General features: G+C 39.6%; 1 long non-coding RNA gene across 2 annotated transcripts in view; it reads right to left on the bottom strand.

Annotated features, from left to right (window-relative positions):
- Positions 1-2,140: 2,140 nt before the first annotated feature.
- LOC129059457 (uncharacterized) overlaps positions 2,141-21,608 on the bottom strand; it is a 35,801-nt gene continuing 16,333 nt past the window's right edge. The window contains exon 5 of one of the 2 annotated variants that reach the window (XR_008525362.2): positions 2,141-2,333. This is a non-coding gene — a long non-coding RNA (uncharacterized LOC129059457). The remainder of the gene's footprint in view (positions 2,334-21,608) is intronic. The other variant, XR_008525361.2, reaches the window with a different exon arrangement.

Raw genomic sequence — 21,608 nt, 5'->3', positions numbered from 1 at the left:
ATTCCTAGAAATATACCTGAAAATGTGAAAGTGACTTTGGAACTGGGTAATGGGCAGAAGTTGGAACAGTTTGGAGGGATTAGAAGAAGACAGGGAGATGAAGGAAAGTTTGGACATTCCTATAGACTTGTTGAATAGTTGTGACCAAAATGCTAATAGTGATATGGACAGTGAAGTCCAGGCTGAATTTATCTCAGATAGAGATGAGGAACTTATTGGGAACTGGAGTAAAAGTCACTCTTGCTATGCTTTAGCAAAAAGTCTGGCAGCATTGTACACCTGCTCTAGAGATCTGTGGAACTGTGAACTTGAGAGAAATGATTTAGGGTTTCTAGTGGAAGAAATTCCTAAGCAGCAAAGCATTCAAGATGTAACCTGGCTGCTTCTAAAAGCCTATACTCATTTGCATAAATAAAGAAATAACCTGAAACTAGAACTTATGTTTAAAAGGCAAGCAGAGCATAAACATTTGGAAAATTTGCAGCCCAACCATGCAGTAGAAAGGAAAAACCGATTTTCTGGGGAGAAACTCAAGGCTGCAGAAAGTTGCATAAGTAAAAATGAGCTGAATGTTAATAGTCAAGACAGTGGGGAAAAGGCTTCCCAGCCATTTCAGAGACCTTTGTAGCAGCCCCTCCCATCACAGACTTGGAGGCCTAGGAAGGAAAAACTGTATTTTTTCCTGGTTTTGTGGGCCAGGCCCAGGGCCCTGTTGCCCTGTGTAACCTTAAGACATGGTGCCCTGCATTCCAGCCACTTCAGCTCCAACCATGGCTAAAAGGACAAACATATAACTTAGGTCATTGCTTCAGAGGTTGCAAGTCCCAAGCCTTAGGGTGGCTTCTATGTGGTATTGGGCCTGTGGGTGCACAGAAAACAAGAGTTGAGGTTTGGAAGCCTCTGCCTAGATTTCAGAGGATATATTGTAAGGCCTGGATGTTCAGGCAGAAGTCTGCAGCAGGGACGAAACCATCATAGAGAACCTCTACTAGTGCAATGTGGAGGGGAAATGTGGGGTTGGAGTCCCATACAAAGTCCCCACTGGGGCACTGCTTAGTGGAGCTGTGAGAAGAGGGTCACCATCTTCCAGACCCCAGAATGATAGATCCACCAACAGCTTGCACTATGTGCTTGGAAAAGCTGCAGGCACTCAATGCCAGCCTGTGAAAGCAGCTGCAGGGGCTTTACTCTGCAGAGCCACAGGAGCAGAGCTTCCAAAGACCTTAGGAGCCCACCCCTTGCATCACTGTGGCCTGGATGTGAGACTTGTAGTCAAAGGAGATGATTTTGGAGCTTTAAGGCTTAATGACTGCCCTGCTGGATTTTAGACTTTCATGGGCTTGGAGCGCCTTTGTTTTGGCCAATTTCTCCTTTTCAGAATGTGAGCATTTACCCAATGTCTGCACCCCCAATGTATCTTGAAAGTAACTAACTTGTTTTTTATTTTGCAGGTTCATAGGCAGAAGGGACTTGCCTTATCTCAGATGAGACTTTGGACTTGGACTTTTGAGTTAATGCTGGGATGAGTTAAGACTTTGCGGGACTGTTGGGAAGGCACGGTTATGTTTTAAAATGTGAGAAGGACATGAGACCTGGGAGGGACCATGGGTGGAATGATATGGTTTGGATCTTGATTGGATCCCCAACCAAGTCTCATGCCTAATTATAATCCCCAGTGTTGGAGGAGGTGCCTGGTGGGAGGTGATTGCATCATGGAGGTGAACTTCTCCCTTGCTGTTCTCATGATAAAGTTCTCACAAGATCTGGTTGTTGTAAAGTGTGTGGCACCTTCCGCTTCACTCTCTTTCCCCTGTTACAATGTTAAGATGTGCTTGCTTCCCCTTCACCTTCCGCCATGATTGTAAGTTTCCTGAGGCCTCCTCAGTAATGTCTCCTGTAACAGTCTACAGAACTGTGTGTCAATTAAACCCCTTTTCTTTATAAACTACCCGGTCTCAGGTACTTCCATATAGCAAAGTGAGAATGAACTGATATAGCCAGTCTTTTCCTAGAAGAACCCTGGTGACTGGTATCTTCCAGGGCCTTGTGGCATTGCTTCCTTTTACCGTATTGCACTGCACAGAGCTCTACGCCAGGATGATCCCTTGAATAAGGGTGATTTCCTCATGATTCAGATGTTGGTGCCCATCCTTTTATTTCATATATCATCCAAAGACCCACCAAAGATACGCCATGCTAGGGGGTATTCTCCATCTCAGAAGATTCCATCTCTGAAGAACAGAATAGAAAACTTCATGGCATCCTCTTGCTGCAGTGGCAGTAACAAAGCACCACTTAAGTCTTCAGCAGGTCATTCTGTTAATCAGTTAAGTCTTCAGTGGTACACCCCATTTAAAAAACAAAAATGCAAAAACTTAGTTATACACATAAATGAAAGTTTCTCTTTTTATAGGAGTCACTGGTTATATTACAATTATGCTGCCATTGTTCAAGCACTTTTTGAATTCTTCTTCAGATTTTTTAGAGCCTACAGTCCAATCTTTTTGTTACTTTTAAAGAGAGCAAATATTTATACTTGAAAATGGATTTTATTTTGGAAAGAGCCCAATATTATTTGGCTTCGTCTTTTGAATAAAATCAGCATGAAAAGCCGTTTTTGGTAGAAAAGGAGGTGAAACTGTAAAGTAATGACACATTTTTTGAGTCTTACTGAGGCCAAAAGGGGATTTCCAAGTATAGTGCCAGCAATGGAGTGTGAAGGTAATAAGTATATAGCTCCCTAATGTGACTACACTAAGAATGGGAAATTTGAATACAAATATTTGTATTCAAATTTTTGTATTTGTAGACTAGGTTGGTGTATTTGTGACCAACCTAGTCTAATTACATCTATGAAGGCACAGCTTGCATATTTTGTCCAAAATTCTTGTTGAGACTATCTAGTTGTAGACCAATGCATCTCAAATTTATTGTGAACCTGAATCCCCTGAGTTGTCATTAAAATCAGATTTGCTTCAAGATTTGAATGGCCTGGGTCCTGAGAATCCGCATTTCTTACCACTCCCAGGTGAGTTTGCACATGGATATTGCTACCCATGCTAAGTTACACTTGGGTTGGTTTGTTCCTTAGTAAAATATTTGTTTGTGCTCATGTACATATGAACTTTGCCTTGGAACAGAGAATTTTTTGTGTACTTTATCGATGAAGAAGCGGCAATGACCTGTGCCATTTTCCTTACATTGGATGTTTTCTTTGTTCAGAACGTAACAGAAATTTCCATATAAGTATGAAAAAGTAGTTTAAATGTTCAACTTAACTAATTATTACATAGCAGATATTATCACATGAGAAAAAGCAAAGTACACTTTGATATATTTAAAGCTGCTATTTCTGATTTGACAGTTTTTGAAACTGGTGTAACAAAAGTGCTCTTGCTAGCTGGCTAAAAACAAAATCTTTATTTCACAGCTGAAATGTAAATAGCTAAGATACACTTGGAGGACTAAATTTCACAGCTACAAAAACACAGCTGTGAAACATAACTTTAGAGTTTAGTAAAGGCAAATAGTTTTGCATGCTAATAATGGATATTAGAAATAAAGATGAGAATGATTTTGTTAGAATTTTTTAGTGTTTAAATACCTTCACTAATGTTGCCTGTTTAATTGAGAACATTCTCAAATTACCTGCCATAGATGTGTTTATTGAATGCTATGTGTATCCTGCTAGGAATTAGTGATACAGAAATGAATGTGATATTATTTCTTTAAAAAGTTTTTAAAATTATATAATATGTTCTGATTTTTGAGTTAATTCTTTTTATATTTGTAGAGCTAGTGCATGCAAATTTGAAAACATACTAGGAAATACAGAAAAAAGGTTAAAATGTAAAATATACATTATTAAAAATCAAATCACTGTTAACAATTTTATGTTATATTTTAAGTTTTCATTGACCTAATTCTAAATATTATTACTTCTGACATTTTTGTGCACTTACACTGTGGCAATAACTCTTTCTGGCCAGAGTGAAGATATACTTAAGTAAAAATTTTATACCTGTATTGACCTCAGCTGAATTTTTGAAACCCACAATAACTTTGTATAAGGTGTGTGTGTAGATGCATATATACATCTTTAGGGCAAGGAATGGGATTTTCTATGGGATCAGCCCTTTCCTAATATTTGAAGACTATTTTAGATTGCAGTAAGGAACTGGAGAAGTAGCTGGAGATTCTATTTAATTTTAGATATGCATAGACCAGAGACCCTTTATGATATAACTAAGTAATATCACCAGAATTACTAACATACATGTGTGTTCTGCTTCCTCAGTTTTGTGACAAGGTTTTTGAATTTTGATAATTTTGAATTGGGGATTGGTGTATCTGGTTCTTTACTAAAATTTGTTGCACATTTTTCTTATCTGTAAAATAAAATACATAAACTACATGTTTTCAGAGTTTTCATGAAGTTTTAGAATTCTGCTTTTAAAAATTCTTGTTTTCCAAGTAAATAGATCTATACTGGTAGGCACCCTCCTATACCTTTGATAATAACCTTTAAATCAAAGCCAACCTAAGGTCTCTTTTAAAATCTCAAATCTACAGTAATAATTTAGGACAGGGTCTGGGAAACTACTGCCTGCAGGCCAAACATGGCCCATTTCCTGTTTTTGTAAATAAGGTGTTATTGAAACACAGCTACATCTATTCACTTAGGTATTGTTTATGGCATATTTCAAGGTACAATGGCAGGGTTGGGTAGTTGTGACAGAGACTATATTTACTATTTGAACCATCACAGGAAAAACTTATTAACACTTTATCTAGATTAATAACTTTCTGGATTGATAAACATGTTTTTCTTCAGATACTTAGAGTGACCATGAATAAGTATGGTATCATAGTTATCATGGTAACAGGAAGTATGGACATGGAAAATATGCTTGGGTCATTTGAAGCAGCTCTTGTTTTTTAATTTAGGGTTATTCCTAAATAGAATTTATTTGGACTTGATTTCTAGAGGTCAGCTGAATCTGCATCAGGTAAATGTCACATCTGATGTCCTGAGAGAAACTAGGGTGTTGTGGGGGATACTCTTTGAGCCTGGCTAGATTCATTTTGAATGGCTCAGGCAGGGGTACATTCAGTTAATGTAGCTACCCTTTGTAATAACAACCAGGCCAAGAAAGCTATGGGTTTTAAATATTCTAAGATTAGAGGTATTATTTCACAAAGAATAAGTATCAAAGTCATGTTTATAGTTGATATACACAGTCCTCATGAAGATTAAGCAGTGCCTTGCTCAGGAGACCAGTCCCTGGGGTCTTTGAAAGAAAATGAAACCTCTCTGTGATAAGAAGTGTAAATCGTCAAGTATTTAGGAGGGAAGTGAGTTGCAGCATTACTGGTGAAGATGTTTTAGTTGACCTATAATTATCTACCCTTTCCAAGACCACTGACTCAGAGGAAGCCTAGTAGAGACAGACCTCTCTGAATTCTCAATGAAGTCTGAGGTGGCAGAGTTTGCAAAATGAATTAGACCAGGCTGGAGACTCATGTTTTCTCATGGGAAGAGAGGCATGTGCTATGTGGAGAGGGACTAAAGAGAAGACAAATAAAGGAAACCCAAAGATAATTGGGAGAAAGGTGAGAGTAAGGGAAGGAGAGGGCATTTCCTGACATCCTCTGTATTAGTTCATTCTTGCATTGCCATAAATAAGTACCTGAGACTAGGTAATTTATAAAGAAAAGAGGTTTAATTGGCTTATGGTCCTGCAGACTGTACAAGAAGCACAGCAGCTTCTGCTCAGCTTCTGAGGAGGCCTCAGGAAACTTTCAATTATGGCAGCAGGCAAAGGGGGAGCCAGCACTTCACCTGGCCAGTAGATGGAAGATAGAGAAGTAGGGAGGTACCACACACTTTTAAACCACCAGATCTCATAAGAACTCTATCATGAGAACAGCACCAAAGAAATGGTGCTAAACTATTTATGAAGGATCCACTCCCATGATCTAATCACCTCCTATCAGGCCACACCTCCAACACTGGGGATTACAATTCAGTATGAGATTTGGGCAAGAACACAGATCCAAACCATATCACCTTCCCAAGGCCTAAACAGGGAAATCTTGCCCTTCTAGGTACTACCAAATGTTGGTAAGTAGAATTTAATGACCTGTAAGTTTTAGACACTGTATTATTCCTTGAACCTTTGGTAAAAGTATGCTAAAATGTCCATCAGAGACCAGTTTGTATCATCTGGCAAAAGGGTTCTGGAATGAGTGTCAATGTTATAGGAACATTTTTATACTGTTGATGGGAGTGTAAATTAGTTCAACCATTGTGGAAGACAGTGTGGCGATTCCTCAAGGATCTAGAACCAGAAATACCATTTGACCCAGCAAATCGCATTACTGGGTATATACCCAAAGGATTATAAATCATTCTACTCTAAAGACACATGCACACGTACATTTATTGCAGCACTATTCACAATAGCAAAGACTTGAAACCAACCCAAATGCCCATCAATGATAGACTGGATGAAGAAAATGTGATACATATACACCATGGAATACTACCACCTATGACGAGCTTTTTTTTCAGTTTTTTGGCCACATAAATATCTGTTCATATTCTTTGCTCACTTTTTGACTTTTTTTTTTGTAATTTTGTGTAAGTTTCTTGTAGATTCTGGATATTAGCCCTTTGTCAGATGGATAGATTGCAAAAATTTTCTCCCACTCTGTAGGTTGCCTGTTCACTCTGATGAGAGTTTCTTTTGATGTGCAGAAGCTCTTTAGTTTAATTAGATCCCATTTGTCCATTTTGGCTTTTGTTGCCATTGCTTTTGGTGTTTTAGTCGTGAAGTCTTTGCCCATGTCTATATCCTGAATGGTATTGCCTAGGTTTTCTTCTAAGGTTTTATGGTTTTAGGTCTAACGTTTAAATTTTTAATCCATCTTGAGTTAAGTTTTGTATTAGGTGTAAGGAAGGGGTCTAGTTTCAGTTTTCTGCATATGGCTAGCCAGTTTTCCCAATATCATTTATTAAATAGGGAATCCTCTCCCCATTGCTTGTTTTTGTCAGGTTTGTCAAAGATAAGATGGTTGTAGATGTGTGATGTTATTTCTGAGGCCTCTGTCCTGTTCCATTGGTCTATATATCTATATTGGTACCAATACCATGCTGTTTTGGTTACTGTAGCCTTGTAGTGTAGTTTGAAGTCAGGTAAAGTGATGCCTCCAGGTTTGTTCTTTTTGCTTAGGATTGTCTTGCCTATAAAGGCTCTTTTTTGGTTCCATATAAAATGTAAAGTAATTTTTTTCTCATTCTGTGAAGAAAGTCAATGGTAGCTTGATGGGGATAGCACTGAATCTATAAATTACTTTGGGCAGTATGGCCATTTTTGTCATATTGATTCTTCTGATTCATGAGCATGGAATGTTCTTCCATTTGTTTGTATCCTCTTTTTTTAATTTATTTTTTATTTATTATTATTATACTTTAAGTTTTAGGGTACATGTGCACAATGTTCAGGTTAGTTACATATGTATACATGTGCCATGCTGGTGCACTGCACCCACTAACTCGTCATCAAGCATTAGGTATATCTCCCAGAGCTATCCCTCCCCCCTTCCCCACCCCACAACAGAACCCAGAGTGTGATGTTCCCCTTCCTGTGTCCATGTGTTCTCATTGTTCAATTCCCACCTATGAGTGAGAATATGCGGTGTTTGGTTTTTTGTTCTTGCAAGAGTTTACTGAGAATGATGATTTCCAATTTCATCCATGTCCCTACAAAGGACATGAACTCATCCTTTTTTATGGCTGCATAGTATTCCATGGTGTATATGTGCCACATTTTCTTAATCCAGTCTATCATTGTTGGACATTTGGGTTGGTTCCAAGTCTTTGCTATTGTGAATAATGCCGCAATAAACATACGTGTGCATGTGTCTTTATAGCAGCATGATTTATAGTCCTTTGGGTATATACCTAGTAATGGGATGATTGGGTCAAATGGTATTTCTAGTTCTAGATCCCTGAGGAATCACCACACTGTCTTCCACAAGGGTTGAACTAGTTTACAGTCCCACCAACAGTGTAAAAGTGTTCCTATTTCTCCACATCCTCTCCAGCACCTGTTGTTTCCTGACTTTTTAATGATTGCCATTCTAACTGGTGTGAGATGGTATCTCACTGTGGTTTTGATTTGCATTTCTCTGATGGCCAGTGATGGTGAGCATTTTTTTCATGTGTTTTTTGGCTGCATAAATGTCTTCTTTTGAAAAGTGTGTTTATGTCCTTTGCCCACTTTTTGATGGGGTTGTTTGTTTTTTTCTTGTAAATTTGTTGGAGTTCATTGTGGATTCTGGATATTAGCCCTTTGTCAGATGAGTAGGTTGTGAAAATTTTCTCCCATTTTGTAGGTTGCCTGTTCACTCTGATGGTAGTTTCTTTTGCTGTGCAGAAGCTCTTTAGTTTAGCTAGATCCCATTTGTCAATTTTGGCTTTTGTTGCCATAGCTTTTGGTGTTTTAGACATGAAGTCCTTGCCCATGCCTATGTCCTGAATGGTAATGCCTAGGTTTTCTTCTAGGGTTTTTATGGTTTTAGGTCTAACGTTTAAGTCTTTAATCCATCTTGAATTGATTTTTGTATAAGGTGTAATGAAGGGATCCAGTTTCAGCTTTCTCCATATGGCTAGCCAGTTTTCCCAGCACCATTTATTAAATAGGGAATCCTTTCCCCATTGCTTGTTTTTCTCAGGTTTGTCAAAGATCAGATAGTTGTAGATATGCGGCATTATTTCTGAGGGCGCTGTTCTGTTCCATTGATCTATATCTCTGTTTTGGTACCAGAACCATGCTGTTTTGGTTACTGTAGCCTTGTAGTATAGTTTGAAGTCAGGTAGTGTGATGCCTCTAGCTTTGTTCTTTTGGCTTAGGATTGACTTGGTGATTCAAGCTCTTTTTTGGTTCCATATGAACTTTAAAGTAGTTTTTTCCAATTCTGTGAAGAAAGTCATTGGTAGCTTGATGGGGATGGCATTGAATCTGTAAATTACCTTGGGCAGTATGGCCATTTTCATGATATTGATTCTTCCTACCCATGAGCATGGAATGTTCTTCCATTTGTTTGTATCCTCTTTTATTTCCTTGAGCAGTGGTTTATAGTTCTCCTTGAAGAGGTCCTTCATGTCCCTTGTAAGTTGTATTCCTAGGTATTTTATTCTCTTTGAAGCAATTGTGAACGGGAGTTCACTTATGATTTGGCTCTCTGTTTGTCTGTTGTTGGTGTATAAGAATGCTTGTGATTTTTGTACATTGATTTCGTATCCTGAGACTTTGCTGAAGTTGCTTATCAGCTTAAGGAGATTTTGGGCTGAGACAATGGGGTTTTCTAGATATACTATCATGTCATCTGCAAACAGGGACAATTTGACTTCCTCTTTTCCTAATTGAATACCCTTTATTTCCTTCTCCTGCCTCATTGCCCTGGCCAGCACTTCCAACACTATGTTGAATAGGAATGGTGAGAGAGGGCATCCCTGTCTTGTGCCAGTTTTCAGAGGGAATGCTTCCAGTTTTTGCCCATTCAGTATGATATTGGCTGTGGGTTTGTCATAGATAGCTCTTACTATTTTGAGATACGTCCCATCAGTACCTAATTTCTTGAGAGTTTTTAGCATGAAGGGTTGTTGAATTTTGTCAAAGGCCTTTTCTGCATCTATTGAGATAATCATGTGGTTTTTGTCTTTGGTTCTGTTTACATGCTGGATTATATTTATTGATTTGCGTATATTGAACCAGCCTTGCATCCCAGGGATGAAGCCCACTTGATCATGGTGGATAAGCTTTTTTATGTGCTGCTGGATTCGATTCACCAGTATTTTATTGAGGATTTTTGCATCAATGTTCATCAAGGATATTGGTCTAAAATTCTCTTTTTTGGTTGTGTCTCTGCCAGGCTTTGGTATCAGGATGATGCTGGCCTCATAAAATGAGTTAGGGGGGATTCCCTCTTTTTCTATTAACTGGAATAGTTTCAGAAGGAATGGTACCAGTTCCTCCTTGTACTTCTGGTAGAATTCGGCTATGAATCCATCTGGTCCTGGACTTTTTTTGGTTGGTAAGCTATTGATTATTGCCACAATTTCAGCTCCTGTTATTGGTCTATTCAGAGATTCAACTTCTTCCTGGTTTAGACTTGGGAGCATGTATGTGTCGAGGAATTTATCCATTTCTTCTAGATTTTCTAGTTTATTTGTGTAGAGGTGTTTGTAGTATTCTCTGATGGTAGTTTCTATTTCTGTGGGATCAGTGGTGATATCCCCTTTATCATTTTTTATTGCATCTATTTGATTCTTCTCTCTTTTTTTCTTTATTAGTCTTGCTAGTGGTCTATCAATTTTGTTGATCCTTTCAAAAAACCAGCTCCTGGATTCATTAATTTTTTGAAGGGTTTTTTGTGTCTCTATTTCCTTCAGTCCTGCTCTGATTTTATTTATTTCTTGCCTTCCTCTAGCTTTTGAATGTGTTTGCTCTTGCTTTTCTAGTTCTTTTAATTGTGATGTTAGGGTGTCAATTTTGGATGTTTCCTGCTTTCTCTTGTGGGCATTCAGTGCTATAAATTTCCCTCTACACACTGCTTTGAATGCATCCCAGAGATTCTGGTATGTTGTGTCTTGGTTCTCGTTGGTTTCAAAGAACATGTTTATTTCTGCCTTCGTTTCGTTATATACCCAGTAGTCATTGAGGAGCAGGTTGTTCAGTTTCCATGTAGTTGAGCGATTTTGAGTGAGATTCTTAATCCTGAGTTCTAGTTTGATTGCCCTGTGATCTGAGAGATAGTTTCTTATAATTTCTATTCTTTTACATTTGCTGAGGAGAGCTTTACTTCCAAGTATGTGGTCAGTTTTGGAATAGGTGAGGTGTGGTGCTGAAAAAAATGTATATTCTGTTGATTTGGGGTGGAGTGTTCTGTAGATGTCTATTAGGTCCACTTGGTGCAGAGCTGAGTTCAATTCCTGGGTATCCTTGTTGACTTTCTGTCTCATTGATGTGTCTAATGTTGACAGTGGGGTGTTAAAATCTCCCATTATTAATGTGTGGGAGTCTAAGTCTCTTTGTAGGTCACTGAGGACTTGCTTTATGAATCTGGGTGCTCCTGTATTAGGTGCATATATATTTAGGATAGTTAGCTCTTCTTGTTGAATTGATCCCTTTACCGTTATGTAATGGCCTTCTTTGTCTCTTTTGATATTCGTTGGTTTAAAGTCTGTTTTATCAGAGCCTAGGATTGCAACCCCTGCCTTTTTTTGCTTTCCATTTGCTTGGTAGATCTTCTTCCAACCTTTTATTTTGAGCCTATGTGTGTCTCTGCACGTGAGATGGGTTTCCTGAATACAGCACAGTGATGGGTCTTGACTCTTTATCCAATTTGTCAGTCTGTGTCTTTTAATTGGAGCATTTAGTCCATTTACATTTAAAGTTAATATTGTTATGTTTGAATTTGATCCTATCATTATGATGTTAGCTGGTTATTTTGCTCGTTAGTTGATGCAGTTTCTTTCTAGTCTCGATGGTCTTTACATTTTGGCATGATTTTGCAGCGGCTGGTACCAGTTGTTCCTTTCCATGTTTAGCGCTTCCTTCAGGAACTCTTTTAGGGCAGGCCTGGTGGTAACAAAATCTCTCAGCATTTGTTTTTTGTAAAGTATTTTATTTCTCCTTCACTTATGAAGCTTAGTTTGGCTGGATATGAAATCCTGGGTTGAAAATTCTTTTCTTTAAGAATGTTGAATATTGGCCCCCACTCTCTTCTTGCTTGCAGAGTTTCTGCCGAGAGATCTGCTGTTAGTCTGATGGGCTTCCCTTTGATGGTAACCCGACCTTTCTCTCTGGCTGCCCTTAACATTTTTTCCTTCATTTCAGCTTTGGTGAATCTGACAATTATGTGTCTTGGAGTTGCTCTTCTCGAGGAGTATCTTTGTGGTGTTCTCTGTATTTCTTGAATCTGAATGTTGGCCTGCCTTGCTGGATTGGGGAAGTTCTCCTGTATAATATCCTGCAGAGTGTTTTCCAACTTGGTTCCATTCTCCCCGTCACTTTCAGGTACACCAATCAGACGCATATTTGGTCTTTTCACATAGTCCTATATTTCTTGGAGGCTTTGCTCGTTTCTTTTTATTCTTTTTTCTCTAAACTTCCCTTCTCGCTTCATTTCATTCATTTCATCTTCCATCACTGATACCCTTTCTGCCAGTTGATCGCATCAGCTCCTGAGGCTTCTGCATTCTTCACGTAGTTCTCGAGCCTTGGTTTTCAGCTCCATCAGCTCCTTTAAGCACTTCTCTGTACTGGTTTTCTAGTTATACATTCTTCTAAATTTTTTCAAAGTTTTCAACTTCTTTGCCTTTGGTTTGAATATCCTCCCATAGCTCGGAGTAATTTGATTATCTGAAGCCTTCTTCTCTCAGCTCATCAAAGTAATTCTCCGGTCAGCTTTGTTTCGTTGCTGGTGAGGAGCTGCATTCCTTTGGAGGAGGAGAGGCACTCTGCTTTTTAGAGTTTCCAGTTTTTCTGCTCTGTTTTTTCCCCATCTTTGTGGTTTTATCTACTTTTGGTCTTTGATGATGGTGATGTACAGATGGGTTTTTGGTGTGGATGTCCTGTCTGTTTGTTAATTTTCCTTCTAACAGACAGGACCCTCAGCTGCAGGTCTGTTGGAGTACCTGGCCATGTGAGGTGTCAGTCTGCCGCTGCTGGGGGGTGCCTCCCAGTTAGGCTGCTTGGGGGTCAGAGGTCAGGGACCCACTTGAGGAGACAGCTGCGCGCTGAGAGAACCACTGCTCTCTTCAAAGCTGTCAGACAGGGACATTGAATTCTGCAGAGGTTACTGCTGTCTTTTTGTTTGTCTGTGCCCTGCCCCCAGAGGTGGAGCCTACAGAGGCAGGCAGGCTTCCTTGAGCTGTGGTGGGCTCCACCCAGTTGGAGCTTCCAGGCTGCTTTGTTTCCCTAAGCAAGCCTGGGCAATGGCGGACGCCCCTCCCCCAGCCTGGCTGCTGCCTTGCAGTTTGATCTCAGACTGCTGTGCTAGCAATCAGCGAGACTCCGTGGGCGTAGGACCCTCTGAGCCAGGTGCAGGATATAGTCTCCTGGTGCGCCATTTTTTAAGCCCGTCAGAAAAGCGCAGTATTCAGGTGGGAGTGACCCGATTTTCCAGGTGCCGTATGTCACCCCTTTCTTTGACTAGGAAAGGGAACTCCCTGACCCCTTGCGCTTCCCGAGGGAGGCAATGCCTCGCCCTTCTTCGGCTCACGCATGGTGCACGCACCCACTGAACTGCACCCACTGTCTGGCACTCCCTAGTAAGATGAACACGGTACCTCAGATGGAAATGCAGAAATCACCCGTCTTCTGCGTCGCTCACGCTGGGAGCTGTAGACTGGAGCAGTTCCTATTCGACCATCTTGGCTCCCTCTCCTGTATCCTCTTTTATTTCATTGAGCAGTGGTTTGTAGTTCTCCTTGAAGAGGGCCTTCACATCCCTTGTAAGTTGTATTCCTATGTATTTTATTCTCTTTGTAGCAATTGTGAATGGGAGTTCACTCATGATTTGGCTCTCTGTTTCTCTGTTATTGGTTTATAGGAATGCTTGTGATTTTTGCACATTGATTTTGTATCCTGAGACTTTGCTGAAGTTGCTTATCAGCCTGAGGAGATTTTGGGCTGAGACGATGGGGTTTTCTAAATATACAATCATGTCATCTGCAAACAGATAAAATTTGACTTCCTCTCCCCCTATTAGAATACCCTTTACTTCTTTCTCTAGCCTGATTTCCCTGGCCAGAACTTCCAATACTATGATGAAAAGGAGTGGTGAGAGAGGGCATCCTTGTCTTGTGCTGGTTTTCAAAAGGAATGCTTCCAGCTTTTGCCCATTTGCATGATATTGGCTGTGGGTTTGTCATAAATAGCTCTTATTATTTTGAGATACATTCCATCAGTACCAAGTTTATTGGGAGTTTTTAGCATGAAGGGGTGTTGAATTTTATCAAAGACATTTTCTGCATCTATTGAGATAATCATGTGTTTTTAATCATTGGTTCTGTTTATGTGATGGATTACATTTATTGATTTGTGTATGTTTAACCAGCCTTGCATCCCAGGGATGAAGTTTTTTAATGTGCTGCTGGATTCAGTTTGCCAGTATTTTACTGAGGATTTTTGCATCGATGTTCATCAGGCATATTGACCTGAAATTTCCTTTTTTTGTTGTGTCTCTGTCAGGTTTTGGTATCAGGATGATGCTGGTTTCAAAAAATGAGTTTGGGAGCAGTCCCTATTTTTCTATTATTTGGAATAGTTTCAGAAGGAACGGTACTAGCTCCCCTTTGTACCTCTGGTAGAATTCAGCTGTAAATCTGTCCAGTCCTGGGCTGTTTTTGTTGGTAGGCTATTAATTACTGCCTCAATTTCAGAACTTGTCATTGGTCTATTCAGGGATTTGACTTCTTCCTGGCTTAGTCTTGAGAGGTTATATGTGTCTAGGAATTTATCAATTTCTTCTAGATTTTCTAGTTTATTTACATAGAGGTGTTTATAGTATTCTCTGATGGTAGTTTGTATTTCTGTGGGATCAATGGTGATATCCCCTTTATCATTTTTTATTGTATTTGATTCTTCTCTCTTTTCTTCCGTTAGTCTGCTTAGCGTTCTATCTATTTTGTTAATCTTTTCAAAAAACCAGCTCCTGGATTCATTGATTTTTTGAAGGGTTTTTTGTGTCTCTATCTCATTCAGTTCTGCTCTGATCTTTGTTATTTCTTGTCTTCTGCTAGCTTTTGAATTTGTTTGCTCTTGCTTCTCTAGTTCTTTTAATTGTGATGTTAGGGTGTCAATTTTAGATCTTTCCTGCTTTCTCCTGTGGGCATTTAGCACTATAAATTTCTCTCTAAACACTGTTTTAGCTGTGTCCCCGAGATTCTGGTACATTGTGTCTTTGTTCTCATTGGTTTCAAAGAACATCTTTATTTCTGCCTTAATTTTGTTATGTACCCAGTAGTCATTCAGGAGCAGGTTGTTCAGGTTCCATGTAGTTGAATGGTTTTCAGTGAGTTTCTTAATCCTGGGTTCTATTTTGATTGCACTGTGGTCTGAGAGACAGTTTGTTATAATTTCTCTTCTTTTACATTTGCTGAGGAGTGCTTTACTTCTAACTATGTGGTCAGTTTTGGAATAAGTGCAATGTGGTGCTGAGAAGAATGTATATTCTGTTGATTTGGGGTGGAGAGTTCTGTAGATGGCTATTAGGTCCACTTGATGCAGAGCTGGGTTCAATTCCTGGATATCCTTGTTAACTTTCTGCTTCGTTGATGTGTCTAATGTTGACAGTGGGGTGTTAAAGTCTCCCATTATTATTGTGTGGGAGTCTAAGTCTCTTTGTAGGTCTCTAAGGACTTGCTTTATGAATCTGGGTGCTCCTTTATTGGGTGCATATATATTTTGGATAGTTAGCTCTTCTTGTTGCATTGATCCCTTTACCATTATGTAATGGTCTTCTTTGGCTTTTTTGATTTTTGTTGGCTTAAAGTCTGTTCTATCAGCGATTAGGGTTGCAACCCCTGCCTTTTTTTGCTTTCCATTTGCTTGGTAAATATTCTCCATCCGTTTATTTTGAGACTACATGTGTCTTTGCACGTGAGATGGGTCTCCTGAATGCAGCACACTGATGGGTCTTGACTCTATCCAATTTGCCAGTCTGTACCTTTTAACTGGGGCATTTAGCCCATTTACATTTAAGGTTAATATTGTCATGTGTGAATTTGATCCTGCCATTAGGATGCTAGCTGGTTATTTTACCCATTAGTGGATGCAGTTTCTTCATAGTTTTGACGGTCTTTACAATTTGTTATTTTTTTGCAGTGGCTGGTACTGGTTTTTCCCTTCCATATCTTGTGCTTCCTTCAGGAGCTCTTGTAAGGCCAGCCTGGTTGTGACAAAATCTCTCAGCATTTGTTTGTCTGTAAAGTATTTTATTTCTCTTTCGCTTATGAAGCTTAGTTTGGCTGAATATGAAATTCTGGATTGAAAATTCTTTTTTTTAAGAATGTTGAATATTGGCCCCCACTCTCCTCTGGCTTGCAGGGTTACTGTAGAGAGATCCACTGTTAGTCTGATGGGCTTCCCTTTGTGGGTAACCCTACCTTTCTCTCTGGCTGCCCTTAACATTTTTTCCTTCATTTCAACCTTGGTGAATCTGACAATTATGTGTCTTGGGGTTACTCTTCCCAAGGAGTAACTTTGTGGCATTCTGTGTGTTTCCTGAATTTGAATGTTGGCCTGCCTTGCTAGGTAGGGGGAGTTGTCCTGGGTAATATCCTGCAGAGTGTTTTCCAACTTGGTTCCATTATCCCTGTTTTCCAACTTGGTTCCATTCTCCCTGTCACTTTCAGATACACCAATCAAACATAGATTTGGTCTTTTCACATAGTCCCATACTTCTTGGAGGCTTTGTTCATTTCTTTTCACTAATCTTGTTTTCTCATTTTATTTCATTCAGTTGATCTACAATCTCTGACATCCTTTCTTCCACGTGATCAATTTGGCTATTGATACTTGTGTATGTTTCACGAAGTTCTTGTGCTGTGTTTTTCAGCTCCATCAGGTCATTTATATTCTTCCCTAAATTGGTTATTCTAGTTAGCAATTCCTCTGACCTTTTTTCAAGGTTCTTAGCTTCCTTGCACTGGGTGAGAAGATGCTCCTTTAGCTTGGAGGAGTTTGTTATTACCCACCTTCTGAAGCCTACTTCTGTCAATTTGTCAAACTCATTCTCCATCTAGTTTTGTTCCCTTGCTGGTGAAGAGTTGTGATCCTTTGAAGGAGAAGAGGCATTCTGGTTTTTGGAATTTTCAGCCTTTTTTTGCTGATTTTTCCTCATCTTCCTGGATTTATCTACCTTTGGTCTTTGATGCTGGTGATGTTTGGATGGGGTTTTTGTGTGGACATCCTTTTTGTTGATGTTGATGCTATTCCTTTCTGTTTGTTAGTTTTCCTTCTAACAGTCATGCCCCTCTGCTACAGATCTGATGCAGTTTGCTGGAGGTCCACTCCAGACACTGTTTTCCTGGTTATCACCAGCGGAGGCTGCAGAATAGCAAAGATTGCCACCTGTTCCTTCCTCTGGAAGCTTCCTCCCAGAGGGACACCCGCCAGATGCCAGCTGGACATCTAATGTGTGAGGTGTCTGTTGATCCCTGCTGGGAGGTGTCTCCCAGCCAGGAGGCCTGGGGGTCAGGGACCCACTTAAGGAGGTAGTCTGTCCCTTAGCAGAGCTTGAGTAGTGTGCTGGTAGATCCACTGTTCTCTTCAGAATTGGCAGGCAGGAATGTTTAAGTCTGCTGAAGTGGTGCCCCCAGCTGCCCCTTCCTCCAGGTGCTCTGTCCCAGGGAGATGGGAGTTTCATATATAAGCCCCTGACTGGGGTTGCTGCCTTTTTTTCAGAGATGCCCTGCCCTGAGAGAAGGAATTTAGAGAGGCAGTCTGGCTACAGTGCCTTTACCGAGCTGTTGTGGGCTCTGCCCAGTTCAAAGTTCTCGGTGGCTTTGTTTACACTATGAGGGGAAAACCGCCTACTCAAGCCTCAGTAATAGTGGATGCCCCTCCCCCCACCAAGCTGAAGCATCCCAGGTCGACTTCAGACTGCTGTGCTGGCACTGAGAATTTCAAGCCAGTGGATCTTAGCTTGCTAGGATCTGTGGAGTGGGATCCACTGAGTGAGACCACTTGGCTCCCTGGCTTCAGTTACCTTTCCAGGGCAGCAAAGGGTTCTGTCTTGCTTTCATTCCAGGCACCACTGGGGTATGAAAAAACACTCTGTTTGGCTAGCTCAGTGTCTGCCCAAATGGCCATCCAGTTTTGTGCTTGAAAACTGGTGATCTAGGCACCTGAGGGAATCTCTTGGTCTGTGGGTTGCAAAGACAATGGAAGAAATGTAGTATCTGGGCCAGAATGCACCCTTCCTCATGGCACAGTCCCTCATGGCTTCCCTTGGCTAAGGGAGGGAGTTCACCGACTCCTTGCACTTCCCAGGTGAGGTGATGCCCCACCCTGCTTTGGCTTGCCTTCCATGGGCTGCACCCATTGTCTAACCATTCCCAGTGAGATGAGCTGGGTACCTCAGTTGGAAATGCAGAAATCATCCACCTTCTGCGTTGATCTTGCTGGGAGCTGCAGACCGGAGCTGTTCCTTTTTGGCCATCTTGCCAGCCATCTGTTTTTCTTAACTGTGGTTTTTATTGTGTGGCTCACATATAGTGAAGAAATTTTCTTAAGTCTCTATTGGAATACTTAGGATGACAGAGAATCTTTCTTTTCAGGTATGAGAGGTAGTCTGGGAAACTGGCCAACATAGTGACATTTCCTGGGCATTTAAGCTTTTTTTTTTTTCCCCACAACAATGGGCAGAATATTTATTATTGGGACTGTTCTAGGAACTCTAAGAAATTTGGCCATGATAATCATGGTGACTCAATTTTTCCGTCTGGTTCTCTTTGAATGTGTTGTATAGGCAGAGCTTATTGTTAGCCCTATTTTATTTTTCAACCTTTTATATTTTTGGAGGATGGCAGTCCTTGTTTATTGACAAAAAGGTGGCATAAAAAGGGTGGCATACTCATGCATATGCGGGAATGATTTGAGGGTATTCTGAGGTATCTGGACAAAGAGATGTTTCCCAATGTTCCTTAAACTCCGTACGTTAAGGGATTCATTTCCATATGCTAAACACATATTTTTTTTTCTGTGTTATTCTCTCTTAACAGCTTAGTGTGGATAATTTTTATCTAATTTCTTTATTTATATTTTGAGCAGATTCAACCAGTATAACAGACATTCAATGCAGTCAGTCTAATGAAACAGGAGCAGAAAGGATGCAGAGAGGAAAGAGGGAAGGATATTTATTACATTATTTTACTGTATAAATACTTCAAATACCTGTATTATAGGCTTCATGGCTTTTCTCTCTTCAAAAGAACGTTAAATATCGTACTAAAACCAATTTACAAAAGAGGCATGAGTTGGTTATGTGACATTGTTTTTTTGTTGCTATAAGGACTTTTTTACTGCCATTAAAAGAGTTTTTCTTCAATACTACAGATGAGGATCACATTTGGTATGAAATATCTATGGAGTATTTATCAATAACTTGGAGGTGCTTAGTTACATTTTTCAATATTAACATAATGAATAGATTTACAGAATCCTGCTCTTTAATTACCTGACCTCTAAAATCTTTTGTTATTGTTTGTTTCCTTATTTTTTCTGTTTCGTTTTCTGGTACACATTTGAATGCTTGTTCTTATCTTTAAAAGTTGTAAAGTGGATTCCTTCCAATCAGAAAATACAACCACATTCATTAAGGATTACTTCAAAACGTGGTATAAAGATGCTGCATTAAAAAAAAAGTTTTCTTGTATAATTTTTTTTATCCTAGTCTTGTGGCAAATATGCCAGGAAATTTTAGTTTTCTGCAAAGGATATATTTGCCTTGGCAACTTATTAATACTGGTTCCAATCAGAAGTCTGTAATTTCCCTGGATCAAAAAGCATACTTTTTAAAAAACATGTTGAATTGTGTATTTAGTGTAAATGCACAATTTGCTGCAAGCTATGGAGTATGTTTCTAGTGAGCCACATGATAACTAACTGTGCTGTATTCTCCCTGTGACCCTGTGAGCCCCTCTGGGGTAAGAACAATACTCTCTTCATCTTCTTATCTCTGGAGCCTAACACAATATTTCACATACTTCAGGTACCTATGACCTGACATGTTGAACCAATGACTTAGTAATGATGTAATAAGAGTAAATAGGCATGCTTAGATAGATAAATATGTAATGGGTGAAAGCAAATACTCCATGACAACGTTGTGATTCCATATGATATGGTTTGGATTTGTGTCCCTGCCCAAATCTCATACTGAATTGTAATTCCCAGTGTTGGAGGAGGGGCCTGGTGGGAGGTGATGGGATCATGGGAGTGTGTTTTCCCCTTGTTCTCATGACAGTGGTGAGATCTGGTTGTTTAAAAGTATGTGGCACCTCCCCCTTCTCTGTCTTCTTCCTGCTCTGGCCATGTAAGATGTGCCTGCTTCTTTTGCCATGATTGAAAGCTTCCTGAGGCCTCTCCAGCCATGCTTCCTGTTCTGCCTGTAAAACTGTGAGCCAATTAAACCCCTTTTTAAAGTAAATTACCCAGTTTTAGGTATTTCTTTATAGTAATGCCAGAATGGGCTAATATACCATATTGCATATATTGCATGAGAAAATAATAGAGATTTGAATATACTTTCTTAGAGAAGTTTACTATTAGACGTTTTAGTTTTCAGTGACTCATTTATGGGGAACAATCTAAATGCTAGGGTGATATTTGGAGAAGGTAGTTATTTGAAACAATGTAAATATCTGACTCCAATAGTTTATCATATACTATCTGGTATTGTTAGTTTTCATATGTATATATGTATCATACCTCCAGCTAGGATTGTAAATTTGTTGAGGGTGGGCTCTTGGTAGCTTTTATTGTAAATTTGTTGAGAGTGGGATCTTAGTAGCTTTCATTTCCCAAGTATGATAGAGATTCAATAACATTTATCCAATGTTAGGATTAGACTTCTGATTGGAACTCACTGAATGTAGACCTTCTGCATGTTTCCTCAAATGTAAAATCGGGTGAATAAAGCCTTTTCTAGGCTCTTCATACAAAATTTATATTTATGATTTGAGTCTTGTAAAATGATTTTGTAACAATAAAAATTAAGAATGAGTGTGTTGGCAGTTTTACAACTCAGTGTTTTAGCATGTGCATTTGAAAGATTACAGAAGCTTCTGGTTTTTGACTGGCATGTGAATCCTGGTTGTGCTACCTCTTGTAACTTGGCAAGTACGTGTAAGTTTTTAGAACCCTTGTTTGCTCTCTTACAAATGGTATTTGTAATTTTTTTCCTTATAGTATGGTTGTGAGGTTAAACTTATAACATGTTTAACTCTTAGGGGTGTGCCAAACATGTGGTAGATACTCAGCAAACATGAGCTTCTTCTTCCATCTTGGTTTTCTGTTTAGTTCTCATGGCAATCTGACCAATTTTACAGCTTCAGATAAAATAGGTCTTTCTTTAATCAGCATTTTCCCATGAACTCCAGACCTGGAGTTTCTGTCATCTAGAAGGCGAGTGTTTCCGGTCACCTTCCAGAGATCTATGTATTTGTATTCTTACTTGCCTCTAAAACTTGACATGGCCCAAACCAACTTTAATGTCTCAGCCCATCTTCACCTTTCAGAATTCTCTATTTGTTACTGAAATTATCATTCTGTAGCTACCAGATCAAAGACTATGGTCTGAGTTTTATGCACTTTCTTTTTTTCCATGTGCATTTATTTTGCTGAAGTTGGGAGAACTGATTCAGTATATCAAAGTAGAAGACCAACTGTTTCCCTTACATCCAAACAATGCCTAAAGGATGGCAATTGCTTGGTGAGGTCAACATATTCCAAATCTGGCTGTAGATCTTCCCACAGCCTCCAGGTAGAGGACTCTTTCCTTAGAATGTGCTGGGTAAACACTGACTCATC

Source organism: Pongo abelii, chromosome 4, assembly GCF_028885655.2.
Source record: "Pongo abelii isolate AG06213 chromosome 4, NHGRI_mPonAbe1-v2.0_pri, whole genome shotgun sequence".
In the NCBI taxonomy this organism is placed as follows: Eukaryota; Metazoa; Chordata; class Mammalia; order Primates; family Hominidae; genus Pongo; species Pongo abelii.
The sequence above is the reverse complement of the archived record's forward strand: the minus strand, read 5'-3'. Positions and strand labels throughout refer to the sequence as shown.